The sequence below is a fragment of the Tachyglossus aculeatus genome, chromosome 4 (assembly GCF_015852505.1).
Source record: "Tachyglossus aculeatus isolate mTacAcu1 chromosome 4, mTacAcu1.pri, whole genome shotgun sequence".
NCBI lineage: Eukaryota > Metazoa > Chordata > Mammalia > Monotremata > Tachyglossidae > Tachyglossus > Tachyglossus aculeatus.
Window position 1 is genome coordinate 89,407,939 of NC_052069.1, and position 13,647 is coordinate 89,421,585.

At 45.7% G+C, this 13,647-nt stretch overlaps 1 protein-coding gene across 1 annotated transcript in view; it reads left to right on the forward strand.

Annotated features, from left to right (window-relative positions):
• The first annotated feature begins 9,936 nt into the window (after positions 1-9,936).
• The window catches only part of RAD54B (RAD54 homolog B), a 102,941-nt gene continuing 99,230 nt past the window's right edge, over positions 9,937-13,647 (forward strand). The window contains exon 1 of the mRNA XM_038744683.1: positions 9,937-9,950. The gene's annotated coding sequence lies outside the window, so the exon portion shown is untranslated. The remainder of the gene's footprint in view (positions 9,951-13,647) is intronic.

Here is a 13,647-nt window from a genome sequence, read left to right on the forward strand (position 1 = left end):
TAGACTGATTTAGACTGATTTTTAGACTGTGAGCCCACTGTTGGGTAGGGACTGTCTCTATATGTTGCCAATTTGTACTTCCCAAGCGCTTAGTACAGTGCTCTGCACATAGTAAGCGCTCAATAAATACGATTGATGATGATGATGATGATTTTATATGAAGATTTTAAATAATAATAGTGATAATGGTATTTATATGAAGATTTTAAATAATAATAATGGTATTTGTTATTGATATGTTTATTTATTGATATATTTATATCAATATATATTGATATATGTGTATATGTAATATAATTATATTATATTGACAGAAAGTGACTTGTCCAGCTGACTGGAAATCGGAAAGAAAAGAGGAAGAAGACCAATAGAAGGAATGTAGAGACTTTCTGTTTCTTAGATGATACATTTGTTTTTGGTCAAAGGAAAATTTTGTTTTTAGAAAATGACTTCGAATGCTGCCAAGGTGAAAGAGTTATTAGCCAAGTCCAAGTGACCAGAACAAAGGTAAGGATTTTTAAAAATTATTTTATATGAAAAATTTTAATAATAATAATAATATTTATATGAAGATTTTTAATAATAATAATGGTATTTGTTATTGATATGTTGATTTATTGATATATTGATATCAATATATATTGATATATGTGTGTGTATGTAATGTAATTATATTATATTGACAGAAAGTGACTTGCCCAGCTGACTGGAAATCAGAAAGAAAAGAGGAAGACCAATAGAAGGAATGTAGAGACTTTCTATTTCTTTGATGATACATTTGTTTTTGGTCAAAGGAAAATTTTGTTTTTAGAAAATGACTTTGAATGCTGCCAAGGTGAAAGAGTTATTAGCCAAGTCCAAGTGACCAGAACAAAGGTAAGGATTTTTTAAAATGATTTTATATGAAAATTTTTAATAATAATGCTATTATTGATATGTTGATTTATTGATATATTTATATCAATATATTGATATATGTGTATATATAATATTATTATATTATATTGACAGAAAGTGACTTGCCCAGCTGACTGGAAATCAGAAAGAAAAGAGGGAGAAAACCAATAGAAGGAATGTAGAGACTTTCTATTTCTTTGATGATAATTTTTTTTTTGGTCAAAGGAAAATTTTGTTTTTAGAAAATGACTTTGAATGCTGCCAAGGTGAAAGAGTTATTAGCCAAGTCCAAGTGACCAGAACAAAGGTAAGGATTTTAAAAATGATTTTATATGAAGATTTTTAATAATAATAATAATAATAATAATAACAATGGTAGTGACTTGCCCAGCTGACTGGAAATCGGAAAGAAAAGAGGGAGAAGACCAATAGAAGGAATGTAGAGACTTTCTATTTCTTTGATGATAATTTTTTTTTGTCAAAGGAAAATTTGGTTTTTAGAAAATGACTTTGAATGCCAAAGAGTTATTAGCCAAGACCAAGTGACCAGAACAAAGGTAAGGATTTTAAAAAATGATTTTATATGAAGATTTTTAATAATAATAATAATGGTATTTGTTATGTTGATTTATTGATATATTTATATCAATATATATTTATATATGTGTATATATAATGTAATGATATTATATTGACAGAAAGTGACTTGCCCAGCTGACTGGAAATTGGAAAGAAAACAGGGAGAAGACCAATAGAAGGAATGTAGAGACTTTCTATTTCTTTGATTATAATTTTTTTTTTGTCAAAGGAAAATTTTGTTTTTAGAAAATGACTTTGAATGCTGCCAAGGTGAAAGAGTTATTAGCCAAGTCCAAGTGACCAGAACAAAGGTAAGGATTTAAAAAAATGATTTTATATGAAGATTTTTAATAATAATAATAATAATGGTATTTGTTATTGATGTTGATTTATTGATATATTGATATCGACATATATTGATATATATATGTGTATATATAATTATATTATATTGACAGAAAGCGACTTGCCCAGCTGCCTGGAAATCGGAAAGAAAATGGAGAAGACCAATAGAAGGAATGTAGAGACTTTCTATTTCTTTGATTATACATTTCTTTTTGTCAAAGGAAAATTTTGTTTTTAGAAAATGACTTTGAATACTGCCAAGGTGAAAGAGTTATTAGCCAAGTCCAAGTGACCAGAACAAAGGTAAGGATTTTAAAAAATGATTTTATATGAAGATTTTAAATAATAATAATAATGGTATTTGTTATTGATATGTTGATTTATCAATATATTTATATCAATATATATTGATATATGTGTATATATAATATAATTATATTACATTGACAGAAAGTGACTTGCCCAGCTGACTGGAAATCAGAAAGAAAAGAAGGAGAAGACCAATAGAAGGAATGTAGAGACTTTCTATTTCTTTTTTTTTTTGGTCAAAGGAAAATTTTGTTTTTAGAAAATGACTTTGAATGCTGCCAAGGTGAAAGAGTTATTAGCCAAGTCCAAGTGACCAGAACAAAGGTAAGGATTTTAAAAAATGATTTTATAAGAAGATTTTTAATAACGGTATTTGTTATTGATATGTTGATTTATTGATATATTGATATATGTGTGTATATAGTATATTATATTGATATATATCAATTGATATATTGATTTATTTGTTATTGATAGTATGTATCAAGAATTCTTCTAAGAGGAAGGTAATCAGTTTGTCCCACGAGGGGCTCACAGTCTCGATCCCCATTTGACAGATGAGGTAAATGAGGCCCAGAGAAGTGAAGTGACTTGCCTAAGGTCACACAGCTGACAAGTGGCGGAGTCAGGATTGGAACCCACAACCTCTGACCCCCAAGCCCGGGTTCTTGCCAGTAGGCCACGCTGCTTTTGGCACTGAAATGTTTGCTCAGTTTCGTGTTTAGAAGGACTCTGAAATTCGTCGTCGGATTTGGAATCTTTAGCCTGTCACAAATATTTTTCACGTATTTTATGAATTCAGCTGGTGGTATTTAGTTACCAAGTGTTTACGGTTTGCAAAGCACTGTACCAAGTTAGTAATTCAGTTCAATCATATTTATTGAGCTCTTACTGTGTGCAGAGCACTGTACTAAGCTATGGGGAAGTATACAGTAAAAATGAATATATAATCAATCAATCAATCGTATTTATTGAGTGCTTACTGTGTGCAGAGCACTGTACTAAGTGCTTGGGAAGTCCAAGTTGGCAACATTATAGAGACAGTCCCTACCCAACAGTGGGCTCACAGTCTAAAAGGGGGAGACAGAGAACAAAACCAAACATACTAACAAAATAAAATCAATCAATCAATCAATCAGTCGTATTTATTGAGCGCTTACTGTGTGCAGAACACTGTACTAAACGCTTGGGAAGTACAAGTTGGCCACACATAGAGACAGTCCCTACCCAACAGTGGGCTCACAGTCTATAGAATAGATATGTACAAGTAAAATAAAGTGATAAATATGTATTTATTTAGTGCGTTAGGGCATTTAGTGATGCCCAGTATAAGATCTGGACCCTAACGCTCAGGGGGGTCACATTTAGAGAAGCAGCGTGGCTCAGTGGAAAGAGCCCGGGCTTTGGAGTCAGAGGTCATGGGTTCAAATCCCGGCTCTGCCAACTGTCAGCTGTGTGACTTTGGGCAAGTCACTTAACGTCTCTGGGCCTCAGTTACCTCATCTGTAAAATGGGGGTTAAAACTGTGAGCCCCCCCATGGGGCAACTTGATCACCTTGTAACCTCCCCAGTGCTTAGAACAGTGCTTTGCACATAGTAAGCGCTTAACAAATACCATTATTACTGTTGTTATTATTATTTAAAAGAGGGTCTGGGGGCTAGTACATTTCTATCCTACTTATTTTATTTTGTTGGTATGTTTGGTTCTGTTCTCTGTCTCCCCCTTTTAGACTGTGAGCCCACTGTTGGGTAGGGACTGTCTCTATGTGATGCCAATTTGTACTTCCCAAGCGCTTAGTACAGTGCTCTGCACATAGTAAGCGCTCAATAAATACGATTGATTGATTGATTGATTAGTGACTAGCACCTGACTAGTAACTACCACCTCCCATTGTTGGGCAGGGACTGTCTCTATATGTTGCCAACTTGGACTTCCCAAGCGCTTAGTACAGTGCTCTGCACACAGTAAGCGCTCAATAAATACGAATGAATGAATGAAATACCATCATTATTATTATTATTATTATTACTTCACTTCCCTGGGCCTCAGTTCCCTCATCTGTAAAATAGGGATGAAGACTGGGAGCCCCTTGGGGGGCAACCTGATGACCCTGTATCCGCCCCAGCGCTTAGAACAGTGCTTGGCACATAGTAAGCAATTAACAAATGCCATCTTTATTATTATTTTTATTATTATTATTGCCCTGGGGCCAGGCCGGGCCTTGTTAGTGGGCTGAGGCCCGTCTCTTAATGGCGCCCAGGCCCCGCCCTTGGCAACCAGTGCGGCGGGGTCGGCGAGCAACTGCCGTAAACCGACGCAAAGTGTCGTGAGCCGGCGCGACTGCCGCCCTCCCGATGGCGCATGCGCTCTAGCTTCGCCGCTCCCGCTTTACGGCGGCGTCGCGCCTGCCCCTGCTCGCCCCCCACCCCCCTTTCCCTTCTTTCCATTCATTCATTCATTCATTCATTCATTCATTCAATCGTATTTATTGAGCGCTTCCTGTGTGCAGAGCACTGTACTAAGCGCTTGGGAAGGACAAGTCGGCAACAGATATTCATTCACTCATGCAATTGTATTTATTGAGCGCTCACTATGTGCAGGGCACTGTACTAAGCGCTTGGGAAGGACAAGTCGGCAACAGATATTCATTCACTCATGCAATCGTATTTATTGAGCACTTACTGTGTGCAGAGCCCTGTACTAAGCGCTGGGGAAGGACAAGTCGGCAACAGATATTCATTCATTCATGCATTCAATCGTATTTATTGAGCGCTTACTGTGTGCGGAGCCCTGTACTAAGCGCTTGGGAAGTACAAGTTGGTAACAGCTATTCATTCACTCATGCAATCGTATTTATTGAGCGCTCACTATGTGCAGAGCGCTGTACTAAGCGCTTGGGAAGGACAAGTCGGCAAGAGATATTCATTCACTCATGCAGTCGTATTTATTGAGCGCTTACTGTGTGCAGAGCAATGGACTAAGCGCTTGGGAAGGACAAGTCGGCAACAGATGTTCATTTATTCAGTCGTATATATTGAGCACTTACTATGTGAAGAGCCCTGTACTAAGCGCTTGGGAAGGACAAGTCGGCAACAGATATTCATTCATTCAATCAATTGTATTTATTGATCACTTACTGTGTGCCGAGCACTGGACTAAGCGCTTGGGAAGGACAAACTGGCAACAGATATTCATTCATTCAATCGTATTTATTGAGCACTTACTATGTGCAGAGCACTGTACTAAACGCTTGGGAAGTACAAGTTGGCAACAGATATTCATTCATTCATGCAATCGTATTCATTGAGCGCTTACTGTGTGCAGAGCACTGTACTAAGCGCTTGGGAAGGGCAAGTCGGCAGCAGATACTCATTCAATCGTATTCATAGAGTGCTTACTATGTGCAGAGCACTGTACTAAACGCTTGGGAAGTACAAGTTGGCAACAGATATTCATTCATTCATGCAATCGTATTCATTGAGCGCTTACTGTGTGCAGAGCACTGTACTAAGCGCTTGGGAAGGGCAAGTCGGCAGCAGATATTCATTCAATCGTATTCATAGAGTGCTTACTATGTGCAGAGCGCTGTACTAAGTGCTTGGGAAGGGCTAGTCAGCAACAGATATTCATTCATTCATTCATTCAATCGTATTGAGCTCTTACTGTGTGCAGAGCGCTGTACTAAGCGCTTGGGAAGTACAAGTCGGCAACAGATATTCATTCAATCGCATTTACTGAGCGCTTACTATGTGCAGAGCACTGTACTAAGCGCTTGGGAAGGACAAGTCGGCAACAGATATTCATTCATGCATTCAATCGTATGTATTGAGCACTTACTGTGTGCAGAGCCCTGTACTAAGCACTTGGGAAGTACAAGTCGGCAACAGATATTCAGTCATGCATTCAATCGTATTTATTGAGCACTTACTGTGTGCAGAGCACTGTACTAAACGCTTGGGAAGTACAAGTTGGCAACAGATATTCATTCATTCATGCAATCGTATTCATTGAGCGCTTACTGTGTGCAGAGCACTGTACTAAGCGCTTGGGAAGGGCAAGTCGGCAACAGATATACATTCATTCATTCAATTATCTTGAGCTCTCACTATGTGCAGAGCACTGTACTAAGCGCTTGGGAAGTACAAGTCAGCAACAGATATTCATTCGTGCATTCAATCATATTTATTGAGCGCTTGCTGTGTGCAGAGCACTGTATTAAACGCTTGGGAAGATAGAGACGGTCCTACCCAACAACGGGCTCACATGGAGAAGCAACGTGGCTCAGTGGAAAGAGCCTGGGTTTAGGAGTCAGAGGCCATGGGTTCTAATCCCGCTCTGCCAATTGTCAGCTTTGTGACTTTGGGCAAGTCACTTCACATCTCTGAGCCTCAGTTACCTCATCTGTAAAATGGGGATAGCAGAAGCAGTGTGGCTCAGTGGAAAGAGCCCAGGTTTGGGAGTCAGATGTTGTGGGTTCTAATCCCTACTCTGCCACATGTCTGCTGTGTGACCTTGGGCAAAACCACTTCTTCTCTGTGCCTCAGTTCCCTCATCTGTAAAATGGGGATGAAGACTGTGAGCCCCCCGTGGGACAAGCTGATCACCTGGTATCCCCCCAGCGCTTAGAACAGCTTCGCACATAGTAAGCGCTTAACAAATGCCATTATTCCCTTCTAGACTGTGAGCCCGCTGTTGGGTAGGGACCGTCTCTATAGGTTGCCAACTTGGACTTCCCAAGCGCCTAGTACAGTGCTCTGCACACAGGAAGCGCTCAATAAATCCGAGTGAATGAATGAATGAATTACCACACGCTTATAAATGGAATAGTACATATGTACAAGTAAAATGTTGGTTAGGGGCCGTCTCTATATGTTGCCAACTTGGACTTCCCAAGCGCTTAGTACAGTGCTCTGCACACAGGAAGCGCTCAATAAATACGAGTGAATGAATGAATGAATGAATTACCACACGCTTATAAATGGAATAGTACATATGTACAAGTAAAATGTTGGTTAGGGGCCGTCTCTATATGTTGCCAACTTGGACTTCCCAAGCGCTTAGTACAGTGCTCTGCACACAGGAAGCGCTCAGTAAATACGAGTGAATGAATGAATGAATGACCACACGCTTATAAATGGAATAGTACATATGTACAAGTAAAATGTTGGTTAGGGACCGTCTCTATCTGTTGCCAACTTGGACTTCCCAAGCGTTTAGTACAGTGCTTTGCACACAGGAAGCGCTCAATAAATACGATTATTAAATGAATAAATGCCATCATTATTATCACCCCCCTTTTCCTCAGCTTCCCTTCGCCTCCCCATCGCCCCGACTCTCTCCCTTTGCTCTACCCCCCTCCCCACCCCTCCCGACTTGTATATGTATTTGTACGTCCCTATAATTCTGTTTATTTATATTAATGCTATTGATTTGTATTGTTTCCTCGTATTGAGGCCTGTCTGCCCCCTTGTAGACTGTAAACCCATTGTGGGCAGGGATTGTCCCTTTTTATGGTAGAATTGTACTTCCCAAGCGCTTAGTACACTGTTCTGCACGCAGTAAGCGCTCAATAAATACAATTGATGGCATGGATAAGTGAATGAAGGCATAGTCTGGGTATGGCGGAGTCGGCCTCAGCCTTAAAGCAGTAGTGGGACCTCAGGCAGAATAGCGTGGCTTAGTGGAAAGAGTCAGAGGTCATGGGTTCTAATCCCGGCTCCGCCACTTTCATTCATTCATTCAATCGTATTTATTGAGCGCTTACTGTGTGCAGAGCACTGCACTAAGCGCTTGGGAAGTACAAGTCGGCAACATATAGAGCTGGTCCCTACCCAACAGCGGGCTCACAGTCTAGAAGGGGGAGACAGACAACAAGACAAAACATATTAACCAAATAAAATAAATAGAATAAATATGTACAAATAAAATAGAGTAATAGTACAAATAAAATAGAGTCATAGTTTCAATCAATCGTATTTATTGAGCGCTTACTGTGTGCAGAGCACTGGACTAAGTGCTTGGGAAGTACAAGTCGGCAACATATAGAGACGGTCCCTACCCAACAGTGGGCTCACAGTCTAGAAGGGGGAGACAGACACAAAACAAAACATATTAACAAAATAAAATAAATAGAATAGATATGTACAAATAAAATAGAGTAATAGTACAAATAAAATAGAGTAATAGTTTCAATCAATCGTATTTATTGAGCGCTTACTGTGTGCAGAGCACAGCACTAAGTGCTTGGGAAGTACAAATCGGCGACATATAGAGACGGTCCCTCCCCAACAGGCTCACTTGTCAGCTGTGTGACTTTGGGCAAGTCACTTAACTTCTCTGTGTCTCAGTTCCCTCATCTGTAATATGGGGATGAAGACTGTGAGCCCTACGTGGGACAACCTGATCACCTTGTATCCCCCCAGTGCTTAGAACAGTGCTTTGCACATAGTAAGCGCTTAACAAATGCGCTTCTAGACTGTGAGCCCACTGTTGGGTAGGGACCGTCTCTATATGTTGCCAACTTGTCCTTTCCAAGCGCTTAGTACATTGCTCTGCACACAGTAAGTGCACAATAAATACGATTGAATGAATGAATATCTGTTGCCGACTTGTCCTTCCCAAGCGCTTAGTACAGTGCTCTGCACACAGTAAACGCTCAATAAATACGATTGAATGAATGAATATGATTGAGTGAATGAATGACTATTATTGAATGAATGAATACGATTGAATGAATGAGTGAATGAATGAATGAACGAATGAATGCCTCTCCAGTGCTCTGCACACAGTAAGTGCTCCATCAATACGATTGAATGAATGAATGAATGAGTGCATGAACGAATGCCTCCACAGTGCTCTGCACACAGTAAGTGCTCCATCAATATGATTGAGTGAGTGAATGAAGTGAGTGAATGAATGAATGCCTCTCCAGTACTTTGCATACAGTAAGTGCTCCATCAATATGATTGAATGAATAAGTGAATGAATGAATGAGTGATTGATTGAATGAGTGGATGAATGAATGAATGAATGCCTCTCCAGTACTCTGCACATGGTAAGTGCTCCATCAATACGATTGAATGAATGAGTGAGTGAATGAATGCATGAGTGATTGATTGAATGAGTGAATGAATGAATGCCTCTCCAGTACTCTGCACACAGTAAGTGCTCCATCAATACAATTGAATGAATGAATGAGTGAGTGAATGAATGAATGAATGAGTGATTGAATGAGTGAATGAATGAATGCCTCTCCAGTACTCTGCACACAGTAAGCGCTCCATCAATACGATTGAATGGATGAATGAATGAGTGAGTGAATGAATGAATGAGTGATTGAATGAGTGAATGAATGAATGAATGCCTCTCCGGTACTCTGCACACAGTAAGTGCTCCATCATCAATACGATTGAATGAATGAGTGAATGAATGAGTGAGTGAATGAATGAGTGAGTAAATGAATGAATGAATGAGTCAGTGAATTAATGAGTGAGTGAATGAATGAATGAATGAATGAATGAATGAATGAATGAATGAATGAATGAATGAATGAATGACTATGCGCAGCCGTAAGGAGAGCGCAGTGAGCGCGGAGGGGAGCCGGGCGGTGGGCGGGCCGGAAGGCGCATGCGCCTCATTGGGGCGGGGGGGGTGGAGGCGCAGGGCGGCTAGTGCGCAGGCGCCCCGTGTTGCCGGTCGGTGATTGGTGGGGAGGCGGCCGAGGCGGGAGGGTTGAGTGGTGGGGGCGGGGCGGGCGGGCTCCGGGCGGCCCAATCCGGCCCAGTCCGGCCCAGTCCGGTCCGGCTCCGCTCGGCTCCCGGTAGGTTGGGACTCTGAGGCCACTCTGACTCGGGAGCCTGACGGGGAGTCCGATGGCAGCCTCACCTGGGATCCTGACTGACTCACTGGGAGTCTGACGGCGGCCTGACTGACGACAGGGAGCCTCACTGACTGACAGGAAGCCTCACTGACTGACTGACTGACTGACTGACTGACAGGAAGCCTGACTGGGAGTCCGATGGCAGCCTGACTTGGGGCCCACACTGGGAGCCTGACAGGAAGCCTGACTTGGGGCCTGACTGGGAGCCTGACAGGAAGCCTGACTTGGGGCCCACACTGGGAGCCTGACTGGGAGTCTGATGGCAGCCTGACTTGGGGCCCACACTGGGATCCTGACTGGGAGTCTGATGGCAGCCAGACTTGGGGCCCACACTGGGATCCTAGCTGGGAGTCTGATGGCAGCCTGACTTGGGGCCCACACTGGGAGCCTGACTGGGAGTCTGGTACCAGCCAGACTTGGGGCCCACACTGGGAGTCAGATGGCAGCCTAACCTGGGATCCTGACTGGGAGTCTGATGGCGACCTGTCTTGGGGCCCACACTGGGATCCTGACTGGGAGTCTAATGGCAGCCTGACTTGGGGCCTGACAGGGAGGCTGACGGGAAGCCTGACAGGAAGCCTGACTTGGGGCCCACACTGGGAGCCTGACTGGGAGTCTGATACCAGCCTGACTTGGGGCCCAGACTGGGAACCTGACTGGGAGTCTGATGCCAGCCTGACTTGGGGCCCAAACTGGGAACCTGACTGGGAGTCAGATGGCAGCCTGACTTGGGATCCTGATTGGGAGTCTGATGGCAGCCTGTCTTGGGATCCTGATTGGGAGTCTGATGGCAGCCTGACTTGGGGCCCACACTGGGATCCTAACTGGGAGTCTGATGGCAGCCTGACTTGGGGCCCACACTGGGATCCTAACTGGGAGTCTGATGGCAGCCTGACTTGGGGCCCACACTGGGATCCTAACTGGGAGTCTGATGGCAGCCTGACTTGGGGCCCACACTGGGAGCCTGACTGGGAGTCTGATGGCAGCCTGACTTGGGGCCCACACTGGGATCCTAACTGGGAGTCTGATGGCAGCCAGACTTGGGGCCCACACTGGGATCCTAACTGGGAGTCTAATGGCAGCCTGACTTGGGGCCCACACTGGGAGCCTGACTGGGAGTCTGGTACCAGCCAGACTTGGGGCCCACCCTGGGAGTCAGATGGCAGCCTAACCTGGGATCCTGACTGGGAGTCTGATGGCGACCTGTCTTGGGGCCCACACTGGGATCCTGACTGGGAGTCTAATGGCAGCCTGACTTGGGGCCTGACAGGGAGGCTGACGGGAAGCCTGACAGGAAGCCTGACTTGGGGCCCACACTGGGAGCCTGACTGGGAGTCTGATACCAGCCTGACTTGGGGCCCAGACTGGGAACCTGACTGGTAGTCTGATGCCAGCCTGACTTGGGGCCCAAACTGGGAACCTGACTGGGAGTCAGATGGCAGCCTGACTTGGGATCCTGATTGGGAGTCTGATGGCAGCCTGTCTTGGGATCCTGATTGGGAGTCTGATGGCAGCCTGACTTGGGGCCCACACTGGGATCCTAACTGGGAGTCTGATGGCAGCCTGACTTGGGGCCCACACTGGGATCCTAACTGGGAGTCTGATGGCAGCCTGACTTGGGGCCCACACTGGGAGGCTGACTGGGAGTCTGATGGCAAGCTGACTTGGGACCCACACTGGGATCCTGACTGGGAATCTGATGGCAGCCTGACTTGGGGCCCACACTGGGAGGCTGACTGGGAGTCTGATGGCAAGCTGACTTGGGGCCCACACGGGAATCCTGACTGGGAATCTGATGGCAGCCTGACTTGGGGCCCACACTGGGATCCTGACTGGGAATCTGATGGCAGCCTGACTTGGGGCCCACACTGGGAGCCTGACTGGGAATCTGATGGCAGCCTGACTTGGGGCCCACACTGGGATCCTGACTGGGAATCTGATGGCAGCCTGACTTGGGGCCCACACTGGGAGCCTGACTGGGAATCTGATGGCAGCCTGACTTGGGGCCCACACTTGGATCCTGACTGGGAATCTGATGGCAGCCTGACTTGGGGCCCACACTGGGAGCCTGACTGGGAATCTGATGGCAGCCTGACTTGGGGCCCACACTGGGATCCTGACTGGGAATCTGATGGCAGCCTGACTTGGGGCCCAGACTGGGATCCTGATTGGGAGTCTAATGGCACCCTACTTGGGGTCCCCACTGGGAGGCTGACTGGGAGCCTGACGAGGAGCCTGACTTGGATCCCAGACTGGGATCCTAACTGGGAGTCTGATGGCAACCTGACTTGGGGCCTGATTGGGAGCTTGACTTGGGGCCCAGACAGGAGCCTGATGGGGAACCTGACTTGGGGCCCAGACTGAGACCCTGATTGGGAGTCTGATGGCAGCCTGACTTGGGGCCCAGGCTGGGAGGCCCAACTGGGATCCTGACTTGGGGCCCAGGCTGGGAGTCTGACCGGGATCCTGACTTAGGGCCCAGACTGGGATGCTGACTTGGGATCCAGGGTGGGGGCCTGACTGGCATCCTGACTTGGGGTGTCAACTGGGAGCCTGACTTGGGGTCCAGGCTGGTGGCCTCACTGGGAGCCTGGTGGGAGCGTGACTGGGAGCTTGACCTGGGGCCCAGACTAGGATCCTGATCTGGGGTGTTGACCGAGAGCCCGACTTGGGCCCCAAACTGGGATCGTGACTTGGGGTCCAGGCTGGGGGTCCGACCGGGATCCTGACTTGGGGTCCAGGCTGGGGATCTGACCATTAGGGCTCAGACTGGAATGCTGACTTGGGGACCAGGCTGGGGGTCTGACCGGGATCCTGATTGGCATCCTGACTTGGGGCGCCGAGAGCCTGACTTGGGACCCGGACTGGGATCCCGACTGGGAGCTCTAACTGAGGGCCTGCTGGGAGCGCGACTGGAGGCCTGACTTGGGGCCCAGACTGGGATCCCAACTGGGAGCGCTAACTGGGAGCCCTGGACGTCCTCTCCCTCCGGGAAGCGTTTCCAACCCAAGGCATGCAGTTCGCACTCGGGTTTGTTGCCCGAGTGATGGAGGAAGCGTTACAACTGACCTGTGTTGTGGGGCTGCAGAGCCTTGCGTGGCTCACGATGATCTAGTATTCATTACCCCAGGGGCTGAACCGGGCCAAAGGGGAAGCAGGATTGAGTCTGGTCGGGCTCACATAATAATAATAATAATAATAATAATAATGGTATGTGGTAAGTGCTTACTATGTACCCAAGCACTGTTCTAAGCGCTGGGTTAAATGCAAGGTAATCAGGTTGTCCCACAGTCTCACAGTCTTAATCCGCATTTTACAGACGAGGTAACTGAGGCCCAGAGAAGTGAAGTGACTTGCCCAAAGTCACACAGCTGACAAGTGGTGGAGCGGGATTAGAACCCACGACCCACGACTCCCAAGCCTCTGCTTTGTCCACTACGCCTTGCTGCTTCTCATGTGCTTGTGGTACCGTGGTCCCTTCAGCCCCTTGGTTACCTCAGGGCCGGAGGGACCGCATTGGGCCCACGTCATGAACCCTGCATGCGTGCAGATGTGCAGCCCTCCCCTGCAATCACGGCAACCCCGCTGTGATGCTTGGAGAGGGCAGGGATGCGGGCAAGACTAGCCGGGTTAGGTC